The sequence below is a fragment of the Manis javanica genome, chromosome 13 (assembly GCF_040802235.1).
Source record: "Manis javanica isolate MJ-LG chromosome 13, MJ_LKY, whole genome shotgun sequence".
In the NCBI taxonomy this organism is placed as follows: domain Eukaryota; kingdom Metazoa; phylum Chordata; class Mammalia; order Pholidota; family Manidae; genus Manis; species Manis javanica.
In genome coordinates, this window is record NC_133168.1 from 64,112,923 (window position 1) to 64,138,699 (window position 25,777).

The following is a 25,777-nucleotide window of genomic DNA, read 5'->3' on the forward strand; positions in this document are numbered from 1 at the left end:
TCCCAGGCAGCATACAGAGGTGAACAATCTCTGCCTTCATGGCACCTACAGTCTAGTTGACAGAAGAAACAATCCCAAGGCAAATCAGTAAATAGATAATATAATACCACATGGAAAGATGCCTGAAGATTATGAGGAAATGCAAAATAGTACATCCACTTTGGAAGACAGTCTGGTGGTTTCTTACAAAACTAAACATACTCTTATTATATAATCTAGCAATTATGCTCCTTGATATTTGCCCAAAGGAGTTGAAAACTTAGGTCTACACAAAAACCTACACATGGTTTCTGCCACTTCATTCATAATTGCCCAAATTTGTAAACAACAAAGATGTCCCTCTAGGTGAATGGATAAATAAACTATGGTACATCCAGTCAAGGGAATATTATTCAGCACTAAAAAGAAATAAGCTTTCAGCCATGTAAAGACATGGAGGAACCTTAAATGCATATTATTAAGTAAAAGATGACAATTTGAAAAGGCTACATTTTGTATGATTCCAACTACATAACATTCTAGAAAAGGCAAAACTATGGAAACAGTAGAAAATACCAGTGGTTACCAAGGATTGGAGCAGAAGGAGGAATGAATAGGTAGAACACAGAGGATCTTTAGGGCAATGAAACCATTCTGAATGATACTACAATAATGATTATATGTCATTATACATTTGTGCAAACCATAGAATGTGCAATACCAGGAATGACCCCTAATGTAAACTACGGATGTTGGGTGATTATGATGTTATCAATGTAGGCTCATCAATTGTTACAAATGTTCCACTCGGGTGGGGAATGTTGATAACAGGGGAGGTGATGCCTGTGCATAAGCAGAGGGCATACAGGAAATCTCTGTACCTTTCTCTGAATTTTGCTGTGAACATAAAACTGCTCCTAAAAACTGTCCTAAATCGTTAAGGAGCAATGTAAATTTGAGAATCATTAGTACCTCTTCAGTAGTCACTGTTTAGAGCTGAGACCAACTGGTGAGTTAATAAAGATACAATAAAGAAAGAGTTCTAGTGAGGATGGAGGGAAATCAGGGAGTATGCATCTCAAAGACGAGCCTCCTGTATTCTTTATGTCTGAGCCAAGCACCTGGTGGGGCACACAGCAGCCTTCACCCATGTTTATTGGATGAATTAATGTATCAATTTCATAAACCCAATCCAAATTATAAGTACCCATCTGGTCCACAACATACTTAAAAGGTTTTAATACAGTTTTAATGAACACTAGCTGGAATACCTTCTGGGCATCCCAAACATATAGAACCCCCCAAAAAGGCAAAAGTTTAGACTCTAAAAGTTTGGACATCCAAATCAGGACACCAGCTATCTACTTCAGTGGTACATTCACTATACTCTGTCTCGAGTTTTCTTAAATAATTACAAAGTCAAGCTGTAGTAAATATACTACATATCATACACTCTGATATTCACTTTACAAGGACTTTTTCACTTAATCTCTCCTCTAAAAACATGATTTTGAATTAATTTTTCATCCATATTTTATAGATAAGAATATTGAAAAGAGAAGAGGTAACTTATGCAAACTCAAAAAACTGGTAAGAAATGGAGCTGAAGCTCCAACTCAGAAAATTAGTTTCCAGAAATATTGCTAAAAGTACTACTTAAAAACAACCTTAGTCAAGAAGGCAATGGTGAAGAGCCTAATGTCTAAAAAATAAATAAAAGTTCACCATCTAAGAACTTATTCACTATGTAAGAATTCGTTTACCATGTAAGAATTTAGTCGTTATGCTTCAGAAGATTGGAGACTGACGAGAATTAGGCTTGGGGTGGATTAATGATTGTGCATTGAGCATTGAGTCCCCTATAGAGAATTTTATTGTTGTTAACAACCATTTGATCAAAAAATATGAGAGATGCCCTCTCAAGAAAAAAAAAAGAAGAGGGAAATTTAGACCCAGACACAGGGATGGTGCCGGGTGGTGACAGAATCCCTGCAGGTGCAGCTATGCCCCCTGGAAGCTGGAAGGGGCAAGGAAGGGTCCCCACACAGGTTTTGGAGGGAGCGTGGTCCCTTGATGTCACATTTCTAACCCCCAGAACTGTGAGACAATAAATCTCGGGGTTTCTTATGGCACCCAGTTTGTGGGATGTCGTGAAGGCAGCCCAGGACACAAATGCTGTTCCGCCTGCCTCCTGGCGACTGTAAGGACGATCAGAATTACTGAACTCAGTTGCTCAAGTGGCTGAGACTCAGAGATGAAAAACTAAAAATAAAAGCTTATTTAAAAGTAAAAAAATAAAATAAATAAATAAATAAAAGAGTAGCCCCAATCAATCATTCAACTTCTTGAAAAGCGTTGCCCCTGAGCATAATAGATGTGTATCAGGAAGTGGAACATAGGTGAGTGTATTCAATAATTAGCTATAAATCCTCTCTACACCTGAGACTAAATAATACTGTGTAGACATTAGAAACTTGCTTAGCTACGAAGGAAAATGTCTTAATTTAGAAAGCTGTAAAAAAAAAAACTAAAGTTAAAGGGGACAGCAGCAGATTCAAAGGCAACATTATTACCTGAGATGCCGCTGGCAGCAGGTAAACACTGACACAGAAGCCAAGTCAAAGCAGGTCAAGTGCTCAGGGGCTGGCCTTATGCCTCCATTGTTGGAGCCATCAGTATGCCCAGCACACACCTGGGAAAGGAACACCATGTCACTAACAGGCAGGTACAAATCCAGGAAGAGAGAAACAGGGCATACATGTGCACAAACTCCAGCTGCCTTGAAACTTCTAAAGAGAATGTCTGTAAATGGGAACTGAACAAGTGTATTCAGAAAATCAGATCAATGGGAGATAAACTGTAAAGTCTCTTTCTATATCTTGACCAGCTGTGACAGAAGAAACCAGAACAGGCAATGTTTTCTTAACAGAAGCAGCCTGCCACAGGAGACATCTCGGAAATGTTCCATTTGAACCAGTATGTCCTGTCCTATTTAAAAGATGTTTCCAGCAAATCCCTTCACTTTCTTCTCATATAAATAATAAAACCCAGGGGACTGCCTGCTTTCTTTTTCCAATCAAAGGCTACCTGTTAACTGCTAAGCCTCCCTCCTTTTAGCCGTTAAATAAGTCTTATTTGGCACTTTATAGTATACAAAGCACTTTCCATACATTAGGATGTGTAAGCCTCCCAATAAATCCATGGATTATTTCTAGTCCCTCTTTATAGAAGAATATGAGGCCCAAGAGCATCTAACCTGGCTCAGAACTTGGATCAAAGCGTCCACTTGCCAAAGGAAACCCTGTACCTTGTGGATAACCACGGTCACATCAAATAAAAATTAATCACGATTTAAAAATTAGAAACAGTTTGGTCACTGTAGGAAAAATCAGCTGATTAAATAGTTCTCCTCTCCATGAGTTAAGCTAGGCTGTCGAGGAGCCCCAGGAAAGCAAGTTACAAGGAGAGAAAAGAGAAAGATTAGAGATAAAACTTGACAAGCCTACAAAGAATCAGGGCAGAAAAGGAGACCAGTTGGGAGCGAAGACAAACTGGAACAAACTGTCTCGATGTGAATGTGATTTGGCATAGGGCCTGTGACCCTCTCAGATTCCATCTCTTAAGGTTATCTTTGTATTTTTCCATTTTACTGCCTGCTCACTGCTCCTCCTCTGAGTCCCTGGTGCTTGATTTTACTGATTTACCTAAAAACTAGCAATAAAAGGTGTTTATGTGCCATGTCATTTAGAATATAAGGAACAGCTGATTATTAGAATTACTGGAGAAGAGAGGCCTGATTGCTGGAGCAGTAAGGCGAGGAGCCCCTGTAGAGAGCTGCCATTTGCAGCCACCCAGGCCAGTGGAGCCCAATTTGAGGAGGACAAGGGGGAGTGTCGTGAGCCTTTTCAGAAAAATTGCTCTTGCCTTGAGTTGTCAGTGAAAAATCAGGAGTGATTTCACTGAAATTAAACAACTTAAAATTGGAATAAACCTGCACAAATTCAAAGTCACAGCCATGAAATAGGATCACACCCTATTGCGTTTATTTTCCCAGAGAGAGCTAATGAACATACAACTGGACTTTCATGGTCTTCAATTCTATCAGCACTTTGAAAATGGTGGCAGAACACCTACTGAATCTCAGTAGAACATCTGGAATGGGGTCTGGCGAGGGCACTGCCATGAGGGATTCTACCTGTGGAATTCTCCCCAAGGTCATGTTGAGTAATAATGAATTCATAGTCATAGAAAAATGTAGCAAAACTAGCAATGGGGGATGAAATTAAGGACTTCTTTAAGTTGTTTATTTATGTCTCAATATTATCATCAATTAGAGAGGAAATGCTGATAATCCATAAGATTTAAAACTCACAGTGCAATATTTTGAGACATTTCTATCAACTGTTTCAAAAAAGCATTATCTAATTTGAAAACAGCTTATGATCACAAAAACATAAGAGTCATAGTGCTGTCATTAATATGCAAAGTTCCTAATAGTTTTGAAAAATTCTCATCAGAAAATAACTAATAGAGAAATGAAACAATCAAGACTCCCTTGTTTAACCACCTATAGATCCAGCACCTTTGTATTTCCCTTGAATCCCACCTATGCTACTGTTGCCTCTCCTCAAACTTCCGAAAACCTAAGACATCCTAAAACCTGACCTTGCAACTAATCTAGTTGTTAGAATCAGCTCATTTTTTAAAGTGTGTATGTCCATCTCTGTTTAGGACATTCCCAGTCTCTAAAGACAGGAGTCATATTTTCCAAAGGGCATAGCAAAATAATGTACATGTGGCTTGGCTTTTGAAAAGTGTGTGGACTGGTAGATCAAATTGTCTTTTCTTTTTTAACCACCCCCCCCAAAAAATAACAAGATTTCAGAGGAACTAGAGGCTTTTGGGTTCATGCTGAAACATTGCTAAGTCAAGATGATGTTTTCATCCTGAATCTCCACGCCAGAAAGACTTTCTGATCTGCGATCAGAGATTTTTGGAGAAACCAAACAATGTGGTGACTCCTTTGCCATCCTTGTTCATTTGTTCCCTAAAACACATTAAACTAGTTTTGTAATTTATGATGATTACTGAGAGAAACATGATTTTTATCAGTTTCAACGTTTCAAGGGTGTTAGGATCACAGTTCATTTACTTTTAAACATTTACTGAGCCCCTGTTCCCTGTGCAGAAGGCCAGATTGAACAACTGCTGTTTGCATGGCAGATTAAAGTGTGTAAAACTCTCCTTTGACCCTCATGGCAACCCCGAAAGCTAGGTAGGGCAGGTATCACCAGGGACACTTTATAGGAAAGGAAAATAAAAGATTCAATGACTGTTCAAAGTCAGAGCCTATGAATAACAGAATGAAGATCCGAATCTGTCCAGTGCATTTCCCACTTTGCCTCTGGAAGTTTTCATTTTCAAATAAATCCTTAGGATTCCGAGTGACTGAGTTCTATGAATCCTAGGAGTTCAAGATTTTAGTGTTTTCAAATCAAAAATTTTTTGATTCTGATCTTCTGTGGCAATATTATTGCTTATTGATGGCTTACTTAGTACATCAAGGGCCTTTTGTAGAACTGCATGACAACATTGCTCTATCACTTTCCCACAGCTGTCAAAAATCCTGCAAACCTATTTCTTGTCATGTACATGCATGAATGGTTGAACAGATTCTGTTTACAAAAAGAGCTAAATAACAAAATATGACATACAAAGAAAGTCAAAGATAACCAAACCAAATTATGCTGCATTGTTTGCAGGCTGTTGACTCTGTTAATTTCAATAGTTTTCCAACATCAATGTACGACGGAAAGGTCATTACGAACAGGAATCATACTTGGCAGTCTCAGCTCACTCTGCAAACTGGTTTGCCTACATTCCTCAAAAATGATAGCTCCCTGAAAGTTGTCAGTCAGGGGTGGAGTTAGCCTCTAAAAGAAGGACAAAGAGAAGGAGAATTACATGCAGGAATATATGAGGGTAGTGGACATTAATTCCCCAAGCTCTAGTTTTCTCTGAGTGTCCCAGAACCAAAAGGTAATGGTTGTTAGTTCACATCTAGGTACACAGCATGCAATTTCTTCTTTGTATGACCCTTTCAAAGGTTCAAATGCAGAATTCCTTCAGTGGGCTTTGGCTTACAATTTCTGAGTCCAGCAATAAAATGTTATAGGTTTAAGAACTATGTTTTTAAATATTATATTTTATAAGACTTCTATTAAAAATTATAATTAATCACCTGATTTTCTTTGCTAGTAGTTTACTGTTAGAATTTCTATGCTCTGGAGGACACATTTATTTTAGAGCATCTACCGATTATTTGACACTTCTCTGGTTTTCCCTTGCTATCTTCCCATTAGTAGAGTTTGACTCTATCAGATACATAATATTTCCAAAAGAATTAAATATATTTTACTTGCAGGTGCTTACTACAATACCACAATATTATTCTTTATTTTTTTTATTCTTTGACTTATGCTTAGGAGAGGCTAATCTATGCTGAAGCACAAGTCAATTCCTGGCTCCACTGCAAATAAAATGAACATGATACTTTACTAAGACAATGTATCATTAAAATATTCTGCCATGAAGTCAAACTCAAGAGCACTTGTATTAAATAAATAGCCAATTTATATAAAATGCTTGTAAAACCCCAAAACATGTCAGGTTCAGTGTTCTCCCACAAGGCCCAGAAGGGGAGCTCTGATACTCTCTGGAGACTCGGGCAGCTGAGCAGAGAGCACTTTAGCAGATCACCAAATGGAAGAGGAGTTGCCCATCACAGGCTTGATAGAGTGAAGCCAGCAAGCAAATGGAGGACTGGCTGGCACCTGAGTTTACTTGAGATCATTCCTCCCACCGAACTCACTTAGTAATTCACCTGCATTCTCTCTTGGCACTTTGGTTTTCCACCTCCTACTAGAATGATGGAAAACCCATTTTAGGTCTCCTACTAGATTGTGAAAGCCGTGAAGGCAAGACCCATGCCTGATTTATTCCTGTGTCCCCATCACCAAGCCCAATGTCTTGTCCCCAGTTTGTGGGAATAAACGTCTGTTGGCAATTGAAACCTTACATAAAGGGCTTGGATCTCCCCTTCCAGGGCCTCTCCTGGGTGCCCCCTTAGCCAATGGGAAAAATGGAATTCACTCTGTAGTGAACATACACCATTTTCCAGAGCTCTTATGAATGAAAGATGCAATACCTTTACATAAAGGTAAGCTGTACCTATGTCTACTCTTGACTTCCCCCATTCCCTTGTGAGGAGAGAGTGGGGATGAGAACATGTCTTATCCTAGAGTTCTGCTTCACTCCCTGACATTGAGAAAGCCAAGACTCCTGAGTGAACAAAAGAGGCTGCTTGTATTTTTCCCAGAAGACCTGAATGATTAACAGACAGTGACTTAGGCGATATTAAGTGTAGAGCTCACTTTATTTCTGTTATGAATCTACCAAAAATAGAGTTTCATATTTTATCCATTTTGTTTCCTCATAATCATGGATGCAAAGGGCCAAATTCTGGTCTTCAATGTGCACTCACAGTTGCTATTAAATTAATCAGGAGCTGTGTTCATGCATTTAATAGCTGAATTTGCTGCCATGAAATATTTCTTGACTTGATGCTACATTTGTACATGTCTTAAATACTGCACAAGGAATATAAATGATTCCAATTTAAAAGATATCAAGGGAAAATAGAAACCTAAAAAATCCAGTCAAGTATTTTGAAAACAAATTTACAGCTCCACCACAGACTAAACTAAATATCCCTTTCATTTTGTATTCTTCTTAGATCCTAAGGAGATATAATAACTTGCTTTAAGTTACAGATAGCAAACACTTCTTCCATCAGTCAGATACTGGTTATTAGTCTTTCCTTCTCATCACAGTACTCAAGAAAACCACTGTTTAAAAATTTATCTTGGTGGTCAAATTAAAACCTGCTTGCCACTTTTTCTCTAAACCAGTTCTTAGCCTTTTTTGAATCAGAAACACTTGTGAAAATTCAAGAAAAATTCTACCTATCCAAAAAAATTCACATAGGCAAAAAATGACTTTCTGATTATTTCAGGTAGTTTTTGGCATTCCTGACACTAATCTATTAATCCTTTTGTGATCTGTCAACTCATGGGAATAACTTCTGCAACTGATGATGAATTTTCTCAATGAATTCAGGAAATAAGGGAAAGCCTGCATCATGACAATGAGTACTTGATTTCTCACTTCCTTCCTCAAATTCTCTCCCCTCCCCCCCAATAAATATTTATATGTAACTGTATAGATACACATGCCTACACATCTAAGATTTATAGAAGTTTCTTTCTAACCAATGACCAGTCAAAGAATGAGTCAAATTCTCTAAAAGTTAGGTAGGAGGATCTTAGCACTGATACTCTCTGAGGCACCTCCCACAATCTTAGCAGGTGTGAAGAAAACTGTGTGGGTGGATGACACAGCAATCTGTGATGCTAGACAGGCAATTATAAGTGACCAGGCCAATATCCTTCATTGGCAGCTAAGATCTATCTTGTGCTGCTGTTGTTTAAAAATTCTAACCTTGTTTCTTTAAAAATGAAAAGTAAGGATACCCTGGATTCAGATTTATCATCTAAAAGTATCACAAGCGCTTTGAGGAAATTCAACTGTTTCCATCTTGAGACTTTCATAAGACCATGACTCTGTCCTTGATACAGAGGTACTAATTAATCCATTGGTAATGTATCAGCTAACAAGCAGGCTGAGGATTTATAGACATGCATAAGTATTAGAGTTATACTATTAGAATATAGAAATATACTAAACTCTGCCCAAGTGGTTCAATCAAATATGGGTATTCTTCCTTGACCAAGGTACTCTGTGAAGTTTCATTTCTATTAAATTTCAGTGGTATACAATATGGAAATTTTAGGTTCATATTAAAAATTTTGACACTGTTATTCATGGGGTATCCTAGAAAATACTTAGCTAAATAAATTGCGTATTCTATTATCCTTTCTTCTTTTACTATTTTTTTCCCCTCTCCCCATTCCCATTCCTTTTTGTCAACTCTCACTCTGTTCTAAGATTTTCTCTTTTTACTCACATGGTCTTTCACCAAAGCAATACAAGCGCAGTATGGCAGGAAGAAATTCACTATAAACTACTGAGATTTCCTCTTTGGCCCTCAATATGTTTCTTGCGGCCTCTTCTACTTTCTTCTACTGCCTCCATTCCTTCACAGAGCATCCCTTTGCCACAGGGAAGGAAGGGCACATGAGAATCAGATATTTTTAAATCCAGAGATGTTTAAAAATTAGAGTCTAGATAGATTTTTAAATAATCTTAGTGGAGAGCATAGTAATGAAAGACAAGGTGTATGTGATTTGAAAGAGTGAGGGTTTTTTTCTTTTTTGGAAAGGGAAAGAGACAGAGACAGAGAGAGGTAGGGAGGGAGATTACTGAATTATAAATGTTTGGTCTTGAAAACCCAGCAACAAAAATATGTTACCAAGCAAAAGTCTATACAGAACCAACAGACTTGAAAACAAGGCAGATAGATTTCATAGTAATTGCTTTGCTCAGAATGAGATAAAATTGGGAAGACATGGCATAAAGATAGACATATAGACCAGTGGAACACAATGAGAGTCCAGAAATAGATACACATACACATGGCAAATTGGATTAATTCAAATTGGATCCATGGCTAAATATAAGAGGTAAAAATTATAAAATTCTTAGAAGAAAACATAGAGGTAAGTCTTCTGACTCTGGATTTGACCAAGTATTCTTAGATATGACACCAAAAGCACAAGCAACAACAAAATAGATAACTTGAACTCCAAAATTTAAAAAAATTTGTGCATCAAAGGAAATTATCAAGAAAGTTTAAGACAACCTACAAAATGGGAGACAATGTTTTTGAATCATATATCTGATAATGCTATACTATCCAGAAAATATTTTTAAAAAATACTAAACATAACCACACAAAAAAAATTTAAAAATGGGTAAAGAACTTGAATCAACATTTCTCCAAAGAAAATATATACAAATGACCAATAAGCACATGAAAATATATTGAACATACTAAGCAATGCAAATCAAAGCCACTGATACCACTTCACATCTACTAGGATGGAAAAAAAAACAGAAACAAGTGCTAGCTAGAACATGGAAATATTGAGACATTTGTATACTGCTGACAGGAATGAAAAATGGTGCAGATGCTGTGGGAAACTGTGCAGAAGTCCCTCAAAAAGCTATACACATCAGAGGTACCATAGGACTCAGAAATTCAACTCCTAGGTACATACCCCAAAGAACTGAAAACAGGGACCCCAACAGATACTTATACACCAATGTTCATTGCAGCATTATTCACAATAGCCAAATGTGGAAACAATTTAAATATCTATCAACAGACAAATGCATAAGCAAAAGATGGTATATACAGACAATGGAATATTTAGGTATAAGAAGAAATGAAATTCTGATGCATGCCATACATAGATGAACTTAGAAAACATTATGTTAAGTTAAATAAGCCAGACACAAAAGGACACCTATTGTTTGATTCTACTCTTATGAAATGTCAAGAATAAGAAAATTCATAGGGAGAGAAAGTAGACTAGGGAAGGAGGCAGTAATTGCTTGATGGCTACAGTTTCTGTTTAGTATGATGAAAGGGTTTTAGAAGTAAATAGTGGTGATGGTTGCACAACTATGTGAATTAATACCACTGAATTGTATACTAAAAATAGCTAAAATAGCCAATTTCATATTATATATTTTTACCATGTTAAAAAACTGTTGGGGGGATATGGGAAAAGAAGAAAGAAGACTGGAAGAATGAAAAGCCCCTGTAGTCCCAAGAGGTGCAGCCCTGAAATGACATTGGAAATTTCAAAGGGGCTTAGTAGTTGTGACATAACACAAAGAGTACGAGAATTTGTGTATCTTCTCTCAGATGCCAGCTTGGATCAATGACCAAAGGCCAGTGGAGACTGCAACCCTCCATGAAAGCCAACAGGCATAAATGCTTACACCATGGACCAGATTTCTCTCTCCTGATGCCAAGTCCTTCTCCCTTGATGCTCTCTCAATACATAAATCTTGCTCTTCTGCTTTGGGAGAGGGATAGAAAGGACCACGTGAGGAAAGGCCTGAATTTCACTGAGCATCCAAAATCCTCTGAATGGTGAAAGAACTAAATCTCCTCCTGGAAGGCCTGAACAATTCCATTACTCCTAGTTTATTCAAAATGCATTGAGAAAAACCTCGGTTTGTTGGAGGAATGTTGTCAAAGAGCTGCTACAAGTTTTTTAAATGCAAGCTCCTCTCTTTTTGTTTTGCCTGTAGGAATATTATGAATTATAATACAGATGTTAGTAGGCGAATATTATGAATTATAATACAGATGTTAGTAGGCTTATGAGATTTAAGAAACCAGACAAGGACAGACAGAGGGGTTAATTGTTCCTTCAAGAGCCAAGGTGCAAGGTCCATTTCCATCTGGACCCTGACAAGTGGAACTCAAAGTTGGAGCCATGACTGCAGGGTTAGAGGACCAGCAGAGCCATGTTCTGCCTCTCTGTAAAGACAACTGTTACTCTCTTCCTTCCCCCTTAGGGAAACTCGCTCTTCTTTCGTGTCTGAGCCATTTCAAAAACACATCAAATTGCAGGAAACACTTACAAAAAAGACTGCTTCTGGCTGAGGGAGGTTTCCCATATGACACATTAGTGTCGGGGACAGAAGATGATCCCACATCCATGCACTGCTTCATGTGTGGGAATATACATCTGGAGAGGCAGATTCTGGACAGATAACCCAACCCCATTTTCTTGAAGGAATAACACCTAAAATTGGAGGGATAGGGGGTGACAGAGATCTCTCTGCAGGAAGAAAAACACTTAGCATGGAATTACATGTGGAGAAATAAAATTCTTTAAAAAACCAAGTCTCATTTTCTTTTCAGCATTTTGCTGACTGCCCTACAACCTTTTACCCCTTGAATCACTTGACACTTCCTCTGTGGAAAGAGACAGAGCTTAGAACATAAAGTTTATAAATAGATTTTGGAACTCAGAGCAAAAACAATAGTTTTGAAAGCCAAGGTGTTTTTGATTTGCAAACATCAAGCTTTTTTTTAAAGAATAAGGTGTTTAGCAGAAGCTTGGCTTGACACATAAAAGCCAAAAATTCTGAAGGATTTCAGAGGTTGAAAAGATAGTTGCCTCCTCAGTTCTTCCACCCTCCCAGAGGAAAAAGATTTCTGGGCTAGTGAGGAGAATGTTCAGAAATGTAGAGGAAAGAAAATAAGTGAACTAACTCTTAAACGGTTCTCTTAGAAAGAGGACCCTACTCCCTGTCCCCCCAAAACAGCTGAGCCTATGGTGTGGAAACAAGAAAAGAGCCAGATAAGTTTGTTGGAATAATAGAGCAAAGAATATACATGGCTCCCTTCCCAAGTGTAGCCTAGAGAGGCTTCAGAATTCTTGAAGGAGTCTCCATCCAACATGACACCAGAAGAGTAAAATGGCCCCTGCTGACTAAGCCACCTAGATGATTAGGCCTATAGGCAAGCTGGCAAAGTCATGTGCACCCTGAAAGGTTCCAAAGGAAAAAGTTTCCAAGACCTCAAAGAGGGAGTAGGTAAGGTTGGAAGTGGGTCTTGCAGTTTCAGAGAGGAAACTTCAGAGCACTTGGACCTGGAATCCAGGAACTGGGGACATCAAAAGAAAGCAGATACCAAAAACCAACAATGAGGACTGTGTGACATTGGCCAAGGTAGACAGAAAATGCTCAAGGAGCAGGCCCTCTCTCTTCACTAATGCTGTGGTCCTATCGTAACCTCCTGGAATTTCAATATAATCCAGTAAGGGAAAGCAAGAAAAACTCTGACTTGACCAGAACAGTCCTTAGTTTGGACCAAGTTTACCTGGATGTAGATACATTTAGTTTTCCAGTATCTGATGGAAATGGTGTCCCATGAAAACCCTCACATTTTACAGAAAAACTAAGTAATAAATTTGAACCTGAATTTCACAAATTCAAGTTTTCCCCTGTGAAATTTCCACTAATTACACATAATTTCTAATCCCAATTATATTTCAGTTATGGGTTAATTCTGAGATTATTTTGTTTGGGATTTAGTATATTGCCCCACTTGTAATTATATTTGCAACCTCTTGGCTTACTTCCCCAAATATTCTCCTAAACATATCCACTGTGGTGATTTTACTCATTAAATTTTATGATGTTGCTCAGAACTAAAAGAGTTATCCAATGCTTTGCAATTTTGCTTTAGAAGTTTTTGAGTAAAGATGCCATATCTGAATAAACATGCCTTGTGGGTAAGTAAAAGAAATGGGGCAGGAAACAGCTGGTCTGTGGTTTCCCAAGCAAGCTTAAGGAGAGGACTCCTTAAGAAAAAAAAGCCATGTTTCTTTTCCATTTTTTTCAACCTTGCTATAGTGCTTAGCACCACACAAAGTAGATGCTCAATTAATAATTATGTGTGAAATTGGATTGAAAGAAATAGAATTTAAGTAAATTGTACAAATATGATTTTTTTGACTGTTCTCTCACTTTGTCATACAAATATTATTTGTAAATAATTTATCTTCCCAAGCTCACAAAATGAGCAAATGAATAAATGGCTGTGTCCAGATATGTGGGGAGTCAAGCTTAAATAAATATTATAGGTATAACTGCAGTGTTGTGGGGTACATTGCTTGGTCCTAAAAATATGTAAACGGTGTCTATATTGTAACTGCAGGATTAGTTCCTTGAATTCAGTCCTTGATCCCTCAAATCTGGCTGAGTGTCCTGAGATGTTAACTCTCAGGCCTGGTCATTGTAGTGGGTAGAAAGAGCATAGTCTTTCAGGCTTCTACATTTAAGTCCTGCTTCACTACCAGTAGGACCTCCAGAAAGTTACTCATTCTCTTTAGGCCTTGAGTTCTTTATCTATAAAACAGTAATAATATCACTACCTCAATAGATTGCTGTAGATATTAAATTGTCTTAAAACTTTCAAAAATGCTTAGTGCTTTCATTTATAAAGCATACAGCTGGGCGACTATACACTCATCGGGTGGCTCTTGATGATATCACTATATACAAATGTATGATCAGGTGCTGTTCTTTAATGTCATAGGGATGAAGATTTAACTTGTCTACTCTTTCTAGAATATTTGATGTGAAAAGGCATTTTTTCCTAACTTATCATATATTATTTATACATATCTACACATACAGTATGTTATAGCTAAAAGTGATGGGTTTATATTCCAATTAATCATCTAGGCATCCCCAAAGGTATTCAGAGATCATTATTCATCAAATGGTCATCAAGCAGAGTCATTCATCCAGCACCCCTCTGACCATTGTGCCATGCTGTGTATCATGAGTGAGCCGATGGCATCCCTGTCCTCAGTGGCTTCAAATAAAACCTTCCCAACACCTGTACCATGCACACAGGAACAACTGAACAAATACTGATGAATAAGCCAATTTAAAAATCAAATAAGTAGAAAGCCTGTTAGCACCATAAGCATAGGGTTCAGCAAAGGAAGGATATCTTCCAAATAGGTCAGCTTATAGAACATAAAACATCTTAACATTCTCCCAGCTGATTTAGAAAATGTATGAGGAACAAAATATGTGTGATTTGACTCTACTGAACTCCCTCTAATCCCTATTTAGTTCTAAATACATTATGGACATTCAAGAATCACATAAAGAAATATTAAAGAATCAGACATACTGCCATCACTAATCATTTAGGAATGCATATTGATTTTTGTAACCTTTTTTCTGGGAAAGTTTTGAAAACCCTGTAAAGCATTATACCAATATGAGGCATTATTATTTTTATTATTTCTTGAAATTCAGCAATCTATATGCACATGCCAGGGGCTAAGAATGTTTTTACAATCCAGAAACAGCCACAGATGTTATTATTGCCTGCTTCTTTGCATACTTATCTCTGAGGTTGGCCTCATTTCTTAAATGTGGCAGCTTCATAATGGCAAAGAAACTACATAAAAAGTGAAACTCATTCAGTCTTCCAGATGTTCTTATTACGTGACACCAAACAATGGAGTGATTGATTGATTAACTGAGCCTCCCCTTTGTATCTGAATTTTTGGCATTGTGTATCACAGATGTAAATTTACAGTTGTAACCTCAGCTTTACCATGAATCTGAGCTTGTCCATTTGGTTAGGTGTTTGTTGAGAGCATAAAGATTACAATCTATTTGAAAAGTTTCACTTTTTCTTATTTTCTGAGTAAATTGGTATGCCTCTTTTGGTTAATATCCTTATTTATCAGGAAATCCAAACAAGAAACGGATCCGTCCTTGTCATGTCTTTCTGCCAGGCTTCTTGCAGTGGTTTTGGGTTCCGTCTCCACTTTACCGTTCTGTTCACATAATCCTATTTTAAAATCTCATGAACTCTACCTTGGATTTTGCTCTGGTTTTACAATATTAAAAGGCAGCTCATTGTAACATTTGGAAGTACAGACTCTGCAGTCAGATCAGGGGATCCAAACCTGATTCCACCCCTTATTTGCTAGGGAGCTTGTACACCTTTCTCATCTATAAAATGCAGTTAATAATAGGACCTATTTCTTAACATTGTCTTGATCAGTTGATATGTGTCAAACACTTAGAATGTACCTAAGTGTACCTAAGTATTTACAAAGTAAATCCCACACAATTGTTAGCCAGCAAATTATTCTCATTTGTTGCCATCCTCCTCCAGAATTCAATTATCTTTCCAAATAAATCCAATCATACCTTCCAGCTCAGAAACCTGTGCAGGCTCCTTCCGTCTATAAATAATACCATTCCAACCTTTCACCTCCTTGCCAGCAGGTAGCATTCTAGCTATTTCCCAACACACTCCCTGTCTATTAGTCTCATTAGACTGACGTTTTACCTACCCAGGTACTTCAAATCTCAGCTTTGCTTGCATTATTCCCTTTGATTAAACACCCTTTCTGAGTCTCTACCTAGGCATCATCTATGCTTTCTTCAAGGCCCAGGTCAAACAGCATGTTCTTGGTGAAATCTTCCCTACAATAGCACAAGCAGAAAGAATCATGCCCTTGGTGTTCTTTCACAACATTTTCTTCACACATTGTGCAAAATTTATCACATTATATTATCCTTCCTTGTTTGTGGTACTGTTTCACCCTTAGGTTTGTGTTCTTTAAAGACAAGGATCATGTCTCATGATGTTTGTATCAGGGCAGTCTACAATAGTTCCTGATGAATTCTAAGAGCCAAGGAAATGAGTGGGCACTTGTCGAATGAGTGACAATCCCTTATCAGAAATTTGCTCTTCTTTCACAAAATTCAAGTTGAATTCTAATTCCTTCTCCCAGCCCCAAAAAAAGCCTTTCCATCTGCCTCAGCTCAAATGATTTCCCCCACTTTGAAGGTCTCTACTATTTATTCTGTCATTCATCTGACATTTATGATACATTGAATTGAGATTTTGAGGGGTTTTTTTCATGTATCTATAACTCAGATGTCAGCTTGAGCCTCTCTACCCATTAAAATCTATCTCAGTATGTCTCAAACCCCTCTCCTGCCAATCTTTAACATGCCGCCAGATTTTGGTAAATTCCTGGGGGGCTTTTTTGCTCATAGGCATCTCTGGCTCTGAGTGCTTTCTTCGGTGTAATTAATTCAGTGTGGAGATCATCTTTCTCTCCTGTACTTGCTGCTCCCATTCTGTCCCTGGTCAATCCAGAAGTAGAACTCAGCTCTTCCCTGAAGTTTACAAAACAAAACCAACCAATGCTAAGCAAATTAACCCAACTCGCATAAGATTTTACATAATGATAGACTTAACCAAAGGTTTGGAAAGCAGAAGAAATATCTATCACAGTTACCGCACTATCTTGTCAGTTGCTGTTTTGCAATGCATTCATTTAGAAATACATGTGTGCATCTGTGTATATATATATATACACACATATATAATATATACTTCTAAATATATATTAAAAATTATATCTATTAAGTGTATGTAATTTAAATATATATAATTTAAAATATGTATTTATAAGTAAATATTATATATGATATCTTAGACATATTTTATGTACATATATTATGTATTACTTATATATATATTAGTAAATAAGTATATATTAATATATATTGTATATAATATATACATAAGTCAATGGCACAGGGACATATGTGTATATCTATATATATTCTACAAGGGATGTGTATGTCTTGTAGTCACAGAACTACATTCAACAGTCTTTATGAACAACTTGGGAGACAGCAGGGGCTATGTCACAACAATTCAAAAAAGTCAACACAATATAAGTTTTGGGATCCATGCTGGGTGCTGGGTTCACTGTCCATTTCACTCCAAGTAGCTCCCCATCTTCATTTTGCTTTATGGGTTTCTCTCTTTCTTCTCTCACCCACCCCTTTCTGTCACCACCCCCATGCCTTCCCTCTTCCTTCTGGAATGCCTTCTAGGAACTCTAATCTTTTCCACTCACTTTGGTAGAACAATTCAATTCCCTCCAGTCCTCACTCTCCAAATCAGGATCAGGCCTACATTTGCATATGCAAATTCACCAAGGTGCTCAGCCAAATAAAAGGGTCTCTCATTTAATAGAATTTATTCTCCTTAGAAAACTCAATTGGTTTTTCCTACATAAAATCTATGCTTTATCCTCAATTAGATTTAAAATCATTTAAAGACTGAGAAGATCTTATACTATGTTGATCCCTCAAAATAGAGTATCTTTAAAAATCATTCCTTTATTAACTCAATAAATATTTATTGAGCAGTTGATCTGTACATGGTATGACAAAATAAGCAATACCCACTCTTACCCTCGAGGTGCTCTGAGGAGGAGGTCATGCACATGTGAACAAATAGCAGCACACTGTGGAAACTGTCATATGATTTCAGTGTAGACTTGATTCTATAGGACCACAGAAAAGCCTCCTCATAGTTGTCAACCTTGTCTCCACTCCACCATTTCTGAGGGCTGTTGTGTTTGCAAACAAGAACAATAATTCCCATGGCAGAGATTCTTACTGTGTGAAAGTGAGGCAGGAGAACTCTCAATTCCCTTCAAAGGGTAGAGCAGAATAAGAGAGAGTGCTACATGAAAGTATCAGCGATTCTGATAAAGGAGTGTGCCCTTTGAGAATCACTGATGTAAAACTTTTAAGACACAATTAAATTAGAATCCAACTTTGAAAAATGCATTAATTCCATAAAGGGAGGTATACTGGGCATATTCACATAAGTGCCAGCAACTAGGAAACATGTCTGCATAGCAATCCCTGTGCCATTTGCTTAATTCACTAAAAAAAGACATAAACAACTTGCTACAGGTCTGTTTGTAATGGCAATGTAATGAGGTCTCCAGGGTCCTGAGCTGAAAACGGCTTGAGATTTCTCTTTGAGAATGTACATTAGTTGCTGTGAATTGGTTTTGCTTTGTGCAATGCTCAGAATGAGAAGGAATAATCATATCATAGTGACTTTTTTCCAAATGGGAGTACAGTCTCAGCTATTTTGAGATCATTGTTCTAAACCTGAAATACTGTTTTATTATGTCTTTTTCAAATAGAAAGTAGGAATGAGTTGAAAGTTATTTAAGTCCTTGCTCAAAAAAACACCAGCAATAAGCATATATTCTCTAGAGAACAATTTATGTTCAGACTGAAATCACCTGATAAAAGCATCCAGTTCACTGATGCAGAAGCTTATTTGCCTTTAGATCATGTTCCTTTACTTTATGAAGTAGAGATCAATGCAGACTAGAAAGAAAATCACAATTCAAGCCTGGACCCCTCGTCGATTATTAAGAGGGGACAAGATACAAATAGAAACAAGGGAGAAACTTTTCATTGAAAGAATCTGGCAGAGCTTCTATAACTCTCGAATGCAACTCTCGATGGCCACTCAGGCTTTCTCCTTTGGCTTCTAATTGGTTACAGGAATGTGCTAACTCAGAGAAGAACGTTCTCCAAGTTAAATTTAATAGAAAGACATATTTACTGACAGTCCCTAATTTATGCATGTTCATTCTTGAATAGCCAAAAGGAATAGTTAGATGTTATTACCAATGTTAATAATTGCTTTTAAGTATGCGGCCCCTTCAGGCTATATTACACGTAGACACAGAAGTGAAAAATTGATGCAATTTTCTGTGGATCCAGTCATTCAAGGACTTTTATCTGTTATATCAGGTAGAAAGGAAGAGAAAAACATGGGGGAAATGTTATCTTGGCGCTCCCTCTGCCTAGAATATTCCTCCCCTCCTCCTCCCTAACCCAGAAATATGCATGACTTGCTTCCTCACAGTTTTCAAATCTTTCCTCCAATATCACCTTCTCCATAAGGCCTTCCCTAAATAGGGGAAAAAGCAACCCTCCCCTGCCTCCAGCTCTATTAGCCCTCCTTGATTTTTCTTCATAGCTCTTAAATCTAATAAGCTATATATGTACTTTTTCATTTTGTCTGTTGTCTGTTTCTCTTCAATAGAGAGCAAGCTCCATGGCAGGAATTTCTATTTCTTTCATTTTTCTGCTCTATCTGCAGGCCTCCAGCTCACAGTAGGTGCTTAAGAAGTATTTGGAAAATAAATGAATGTATGGAATGTATGCTTATAGTATGCAGCCCCTTCAGGCTGTATTATACATGGACACAGAAGTGAAGAATTCAAGCAATTTTCTGAGCAGTTCAGCCATTAAAGGACTTTTTATCTGTATATCCAGCAGAAATTAGAAAAAAAATGGGACTATATGGAATCCATGCACTTTAATTGATGGAGGTCTTTCACTGCGGCACTTGGTAGCACTCAATTCTATGAGCTTTATCTGATTCCCTTCTGTACACAAATATTGAACTACCCTATGTCTAGTTACCCGTGTCCATCAAGTCCTGTGAACTGCCTGATAGGACAACATACCTTTATACTATAAGGGATAACATAGTAGATGATGTTTTCAGAGTAGGTTGGCAGAGTGAAACTATCACAGATACTCTCCCACCACAACTAAAGAAATTTGCAAATTGTAAGTAAAACAAGACATAAAAGAATTAACCAGTAGCAATCAAACATAAGAAACACAGCTTTATGCCTACTTGGTGAAAGGAAAAGCTGCAGGAGGGAGGGAGGGAGGAAAGGAGAGAGAGAGAGAGAGAGAGAGAGAGAGAGATTATTCCAGGAATTAGTATAGTTACTAATAGTGAAAGATAAAAAAGAGAAATACAGATATATAAAGAAAGAATACTTGCAGTATAGTAGAGAAGGTGTAGAAAGTCCAAAGTAAAGAAACATAAAAATCTACTTGTGCCTCCCCAGAATCATGAAAAATCAGAGCTCCCTGCTATTTTGTATTATCTTGTTTTTTGCTTGTTTGTTTTAGATTTTTTTTTCAGCCAAGAACAAAGCTGCGAAGAAAAGGTAGGCCATTTACAATGACCTAGGGCTAATTATATCCAACAAAATATATATACCCAGTAAAACAGAAGACAAAAAACAAAGAAAATATGAACAGGAGAAACATAAAATAAGCTTCTTTGAAGGTGCAAGAAGCCCAGGGTGAAAAAGTCACAAAGAAACCAGGAAAAGTGCCATCTCTTTCTCATCAGACAATGAGGCTGTAGGTCCAGTCCCTGAGTATGTTATTTTTTCATAGTATGAACAACAGTTGGGGGGAAGCAGATGAAGAAGATACCACCTGTCTGCAAAAAGCAGTTTCCAGGATCCACCCTAAGTTAGGTGTTTCCCCAGGCCTGGGACATGACCTCACACAGTTGGGAGATTTTGGACCAAAAAGGAGTAGTGAGAGCAGAACCAGGATCAGGAAACTTAGCTTCCCACAGTCCAAATGAGCTGCCCACCTCTAACCTGTCCCTCTCACAACAGAAAATAAAAATAGTACACTTAACCCAGATCCATGATAACTTCTAGGAGATACAAAATGGTCTCAAATATGATGAGAAAAGAGTTAAAAAGTTCTTACTTGGAGGATTCAAGATGGTGGCATGAGAGGTGAGACAGAGAGCTCTTCCCAAAACTACATAAATTATGAAAATATAGTTAATACAACTAATCTTAAAAGAGCAACAGGTAAGAAGGCTGCACCAGACTGCATATACCTGGAGAACAGAGCAGACCTCATGAAACAGGGTAACGTACCAAAGCCTTGATCCAGTGGGACCCAAGCCCTTCCCCCAACCCAGCCCACCAGCAGGTGGAAGAGAAATGGAGCAGGGAGAGGGTGGAAACCTAGAACTGCTGAACACCCAGCCCTGGAGATCTTCTATGGGAGCACAAACTGACACTGCATGGTGCTCTGGGGATTAGTGGGACTGGAAAGCTAAGACAGGTGGAATACATGGAGAAACTGAGATTCCAGCTATCTGTGGAGGACAGGGATCCACATCCGGCCGCTCTGGGACAAAGGAAAGGCAGGAGGTCTGAGCGGCTTCCTAGCAGCAAGAGGGCTGCTGAAGTGGTGGGGTTTGCATGGAGCTTGCTGCATGGGAAAAGGGATAGGTGGACAAGGCTGGCTGGGCGCACTCTGCCCAGCAGGTTGAGAATTTTCAGGAGCTTCAGGTGTTCCACCCCCTGGCTGGCTACTCAGATCTGAGTTCCCCTACTGTGATGCAAAGCCTACTGTGCTTTCTGTTTGGCCTGCCGGCACCTGCTTGCAAACCAGCAGTCCCTGCTCTGGCATCAGGCCAGCCAGGGGGAGGCCCCACCTATGGCAGCTATAGAAACAAAGCACACAGGTTTACACCTGTGTGCTTAGCCTACTGCTTCTGACAGTGTAGACAGGCACTGCAGGTGGGAAGCAGGAAACAGCTCTTTCCTCCTCACAGGCACCAGTGCCATTCCCCAGAAACCCCTGACATCACTCCACAGGCTTTGCACTCCAGAGACTAAAGCTTCTGGACACTAGAGGGAGAAACATACAAACATGAAATGTCAAAGGAACCTGGTTCAAACAAAAATCTTGCAAAAACTATAAGAAGAGCCAAATGAAACTGAACTCACCAATCTTCCTGAAAGAGAGTTCAAAATAAAAATCATAAACATGCTCATGGAGATACAGCAAAATATTCAAGAACTCAGGGACGAATTTAGGACAGAGATTCAATCACTAGGAAATTCCATATTTGAAATGAAACATATAATGGAGGAATTTAAAAGCAGATTAGATATAGTAGAAGAGACGGTAAATGGAATAGAAATTAGAGAAGAGGAATACAACGAAGCTGAGGCACAGAGATTAAAAAGGATCTCTAAGAATGAAAGAAAATTGAGAGAACTGTGTGACCAATCCAAACAGAACAATATTCGCATTATAGAGGTACCAGAAAAAGAAGAGAGTGGAAAGGGGATAGAAAGTGTCTTTGAGGAGGTACTTTCTGAAAACTTCCCCAATCTAGGGAACGTGATAGTTTCTCAGGCCATGAAGGTGCAGTGCACAGATCTCCCAACACAAGGGACAAAAGGAAGATAACACCAAGACATATAATAATTAAAATGGCTAAGATCAAGGATAAGGACAGATGTTTAAAAGCAGCTAGAGAGAGAGAAAAGATTACATACGAAGGAAAACCCATTAGGCTATCAGCAGACTTCTCAACAGAAATCTATAGGCCAGAAGGGAGTGGCATGATATATTTAATGCAATGAAACAGAAGGGCATCAAACCAAGACTACTCTACCCAGAAAGATTGTCATTTAAATTTGAAAGAGGGATTAAACAATTTTCAAATAAGCAAAAGCTATTTATCTCCCACAAACCACCTCTACAGTGAATTTTGGAGGGACTGCTATAGATGGAAGTGTTCCTAAAAGCCAAATAGCTGTCACCAGGGGAAATAAAACCACAGTAAAGAAAGTAGAACAATTAATTGCTAAGCAGATGCAATATCAAATCAAATTCGCCCAAAGGCAATCAAGGGATAGACAAAGAGTATAGTATATGATACCTAATATATAAAGAATGAAAGAAGAATAAAAGGAGGAAAAAGAGGAGAACCTTTAGATTGTGTTTGTAATAGCATATTAAATGAGTTAAATTAGACTGTTACATAGTAAAGGAATTCCCTTTGAACCTTTGGTAATCACAAATCTAAATCCTGCAATGGCATTAAGTACATTGCTATAGATAATCACCCTAAATGTAAGTGGTCTGAATACATGAATCAAAAGACACAGAGTCATTGAATGGATAAAAAAACAAGACTTGTCTATGCTGCCTACAAGAGACTCACTTCAAACCCAAAGACATACACAGACTGAAAGTGAAGGGATGAAAAAAGATATTTCATGCAAACAATAGAGAGAGAAAAACAGGAGTTGCAGTACTTGTGTCAGACAAAATAGATTTCAAAACAAAAAAAGTAACAATAGACAAAGAAGGACATTACATAATGATAAAGGGGTCAGTCCAATAAGAGGATATAAGCATTATAAATACCTATGCACCCAACACAGGATCACCTACATATGTGAAACATATACTAACAGAATTAAAGGGTGAAATAGAGTGCAATGCATTCATTTTAGGAGACTTCAAGACTCCACTCACTCTAAAGGACAGATCAACCAGAGAGAAAATAAATAAGGAGACAAAGGCACTGAACAACGAATTAGAACAGATGGACCTAATGGACATCTACAGAACACTCCATCCAAAAGCAATAGGATACACATTCTTCTCAAGTGCACATGGGACATTTTCAAGAATAGATCATATACTAGGCCACAAAAAGAGCCTCAGTAAATTGAAAAAGACTGAAATTGTACCAACTAGCTTCTCAGATCACAAAGGTATGAAACAAGAAATAAATTACACAAAGAAAATGAAAAAGCCCACAAACACATGGAAGCTTAATAACATGCTCCTAAATAATCAATGGATCAATGACCAAATAAAAACAGAGATCAAGCAATATGTGGAGACAAATGACAAAAAATAATTCAACACTGCAAAATCTGTGGGATGCCGCAAAGGCCATGCTAAGAAGGAAGTATATTGCAATACAGGCCTACACCAGAAAAGAACAATCCCAACTGAACAGTCTAAACTCACAATTAATGAATCTAGCAAAAGAAGAACAAATGAGATCCAACGTCAGTTGAAGGAGGGACATAATAAAGATTAGAGCAGAAGTAAATAATATCGAGAAGAATAAAACAATAGAAAGAATTAATGAAAGCAGGAGCTGGTTCTTTGAGAAAATAAACAAGATAGATAAACCCTAGGCAGACTTACCAAGAATAAAAGAGAGTCTACACACATAAACAGAATCAGAAATGAGAAAGGAAAAATCACTACAGACACCACAGAAATACAAAGAATTATGAGAGAGTACTATGAAAAATTAAATACTAAAAAACTGGACAACCTAGAAAAAAATGGACAACTTTCCAGAAAATATAACCTTCCAAGGCTGACCCAGGAAGAAACAGAAAATCTGAATAGAGCAATTACCAGCAAGGAAATTGAACTGGTAATGAAAAAACTACCTAAAAACAAAACACCTGGACCAGATGATTTCACTGCTGAATTTTATCAAACATTTAGTGAAGACCTAATACCCATCTTTTCCAGAAAATAGAAGAGAAAGGAATACTCCCAAACATATTCCATGAAGCCAACATCACTCCAATACCAAAAGCAGGCAAAGACACAACAAAAAAAGAAAATTACAGACCAATATCCCTGATGAACATAGATGCAAAAATACTCAACAAAATATTAGGAAACCGAATTTGAAATAACATCAAAAAGATCATCCATCATGATCAAGTAGAATTTATTCCAGGTATGTAAGGATGGTACAACATTTGAAAATCCACCAACATCATCCACCACATCAACAAAAAGGGCAAAAACCACATGATCATCTCCACAGATGCTGAAAAATCATTCAACATATTTCAACATCCATTCATAATAAAAAAAAAATCTCTCAACAGAATGGGTATAGAGGGTAAGTACCTCAACATAATAATGGCCATAAATGACAAACCCATAGCCAACATTATACTTAACAGTGAGAAGCTGAAAGCTTTTCCTTTTAGATTGGGAACAAGACAAGGAGGCCTCACTCACCCCACTTTTATTCAACATAGTTCTGGAGGTCCTAGTCGCAGCAATCAGACAGCACAAAGAAATAAAAGGCATCCCAATTGGCAAGGAAGAAGTTGAATTGTCCTTGTTTGCAGATGACATGATATTGTACATAAAAAACCCTAAAGAATCCACTCCAAAACTACTAGATCTAATATCCGAATTCAGCAAAGTTGCAGGGTACAAAATTAATACACTAAATCTGTTGCATTCCTATACTCTAATGATGAACTAGCAGAAGGAGAAATCAGGAAAATAATTCCATTCACAAATGCATCAAAAAGAATAAAATACCTGGGGATAAACTGAACCAAGGAAGTGAAAGACCTATACTTTGAAAACTACAAGACACACATGAGAGAAATTAAAGAAGATACAAATAAATGGAAACACATCCTGAGCTCATGGATAGGAAGAATTAATATTGTCAAAATGGCCATCCTGCCTAAAGCAATCTACCACCATCCAAAAGACAAACAACAACAAGTGTTGGTGAGGTTGTGGAGAAAGGGGAATCTTCCTACACTGCTGGTGGGAATGTAAATTAGTTTAACCATTGTGGAAAGCAGTATGGGGGTTCCTCTAAAAACTCAAAATAGAAATACCATTTGACCCAGGAATTCCACTCCTAGGAATTTACCCTAAAAAT

The 25,777-nt window shown here is 37.8% G+C and overlaps 1 long non-coding RNA gene across 6 annotated transcripts in view; it reads right to left on the reverse strand.

Annotated features, from left to right (window-relative positions):
- Nucleotides 1-25,777, reverse strand: part of LOC108402963 (uncharacterized) — a 261,901-nt gene that overhangs the window by 200,662 nt on the left and 35,462 nt on the right. The window contains exon 3 of one of the 6 annotated variants that reach the window (XR_012124304.1): nt 2,553-2,671. The exons of the other annotated variants lie outside the window; for them this stretch is intronic. This is a non-coding gene — a long non-coding RNA (uncharacterized lncRNA). The remainder of the gene's footprint in view (nt 1-2,552; nt 2,672-25,777) is intronic. 6 annotated transcript variants of the gene reach the window in all.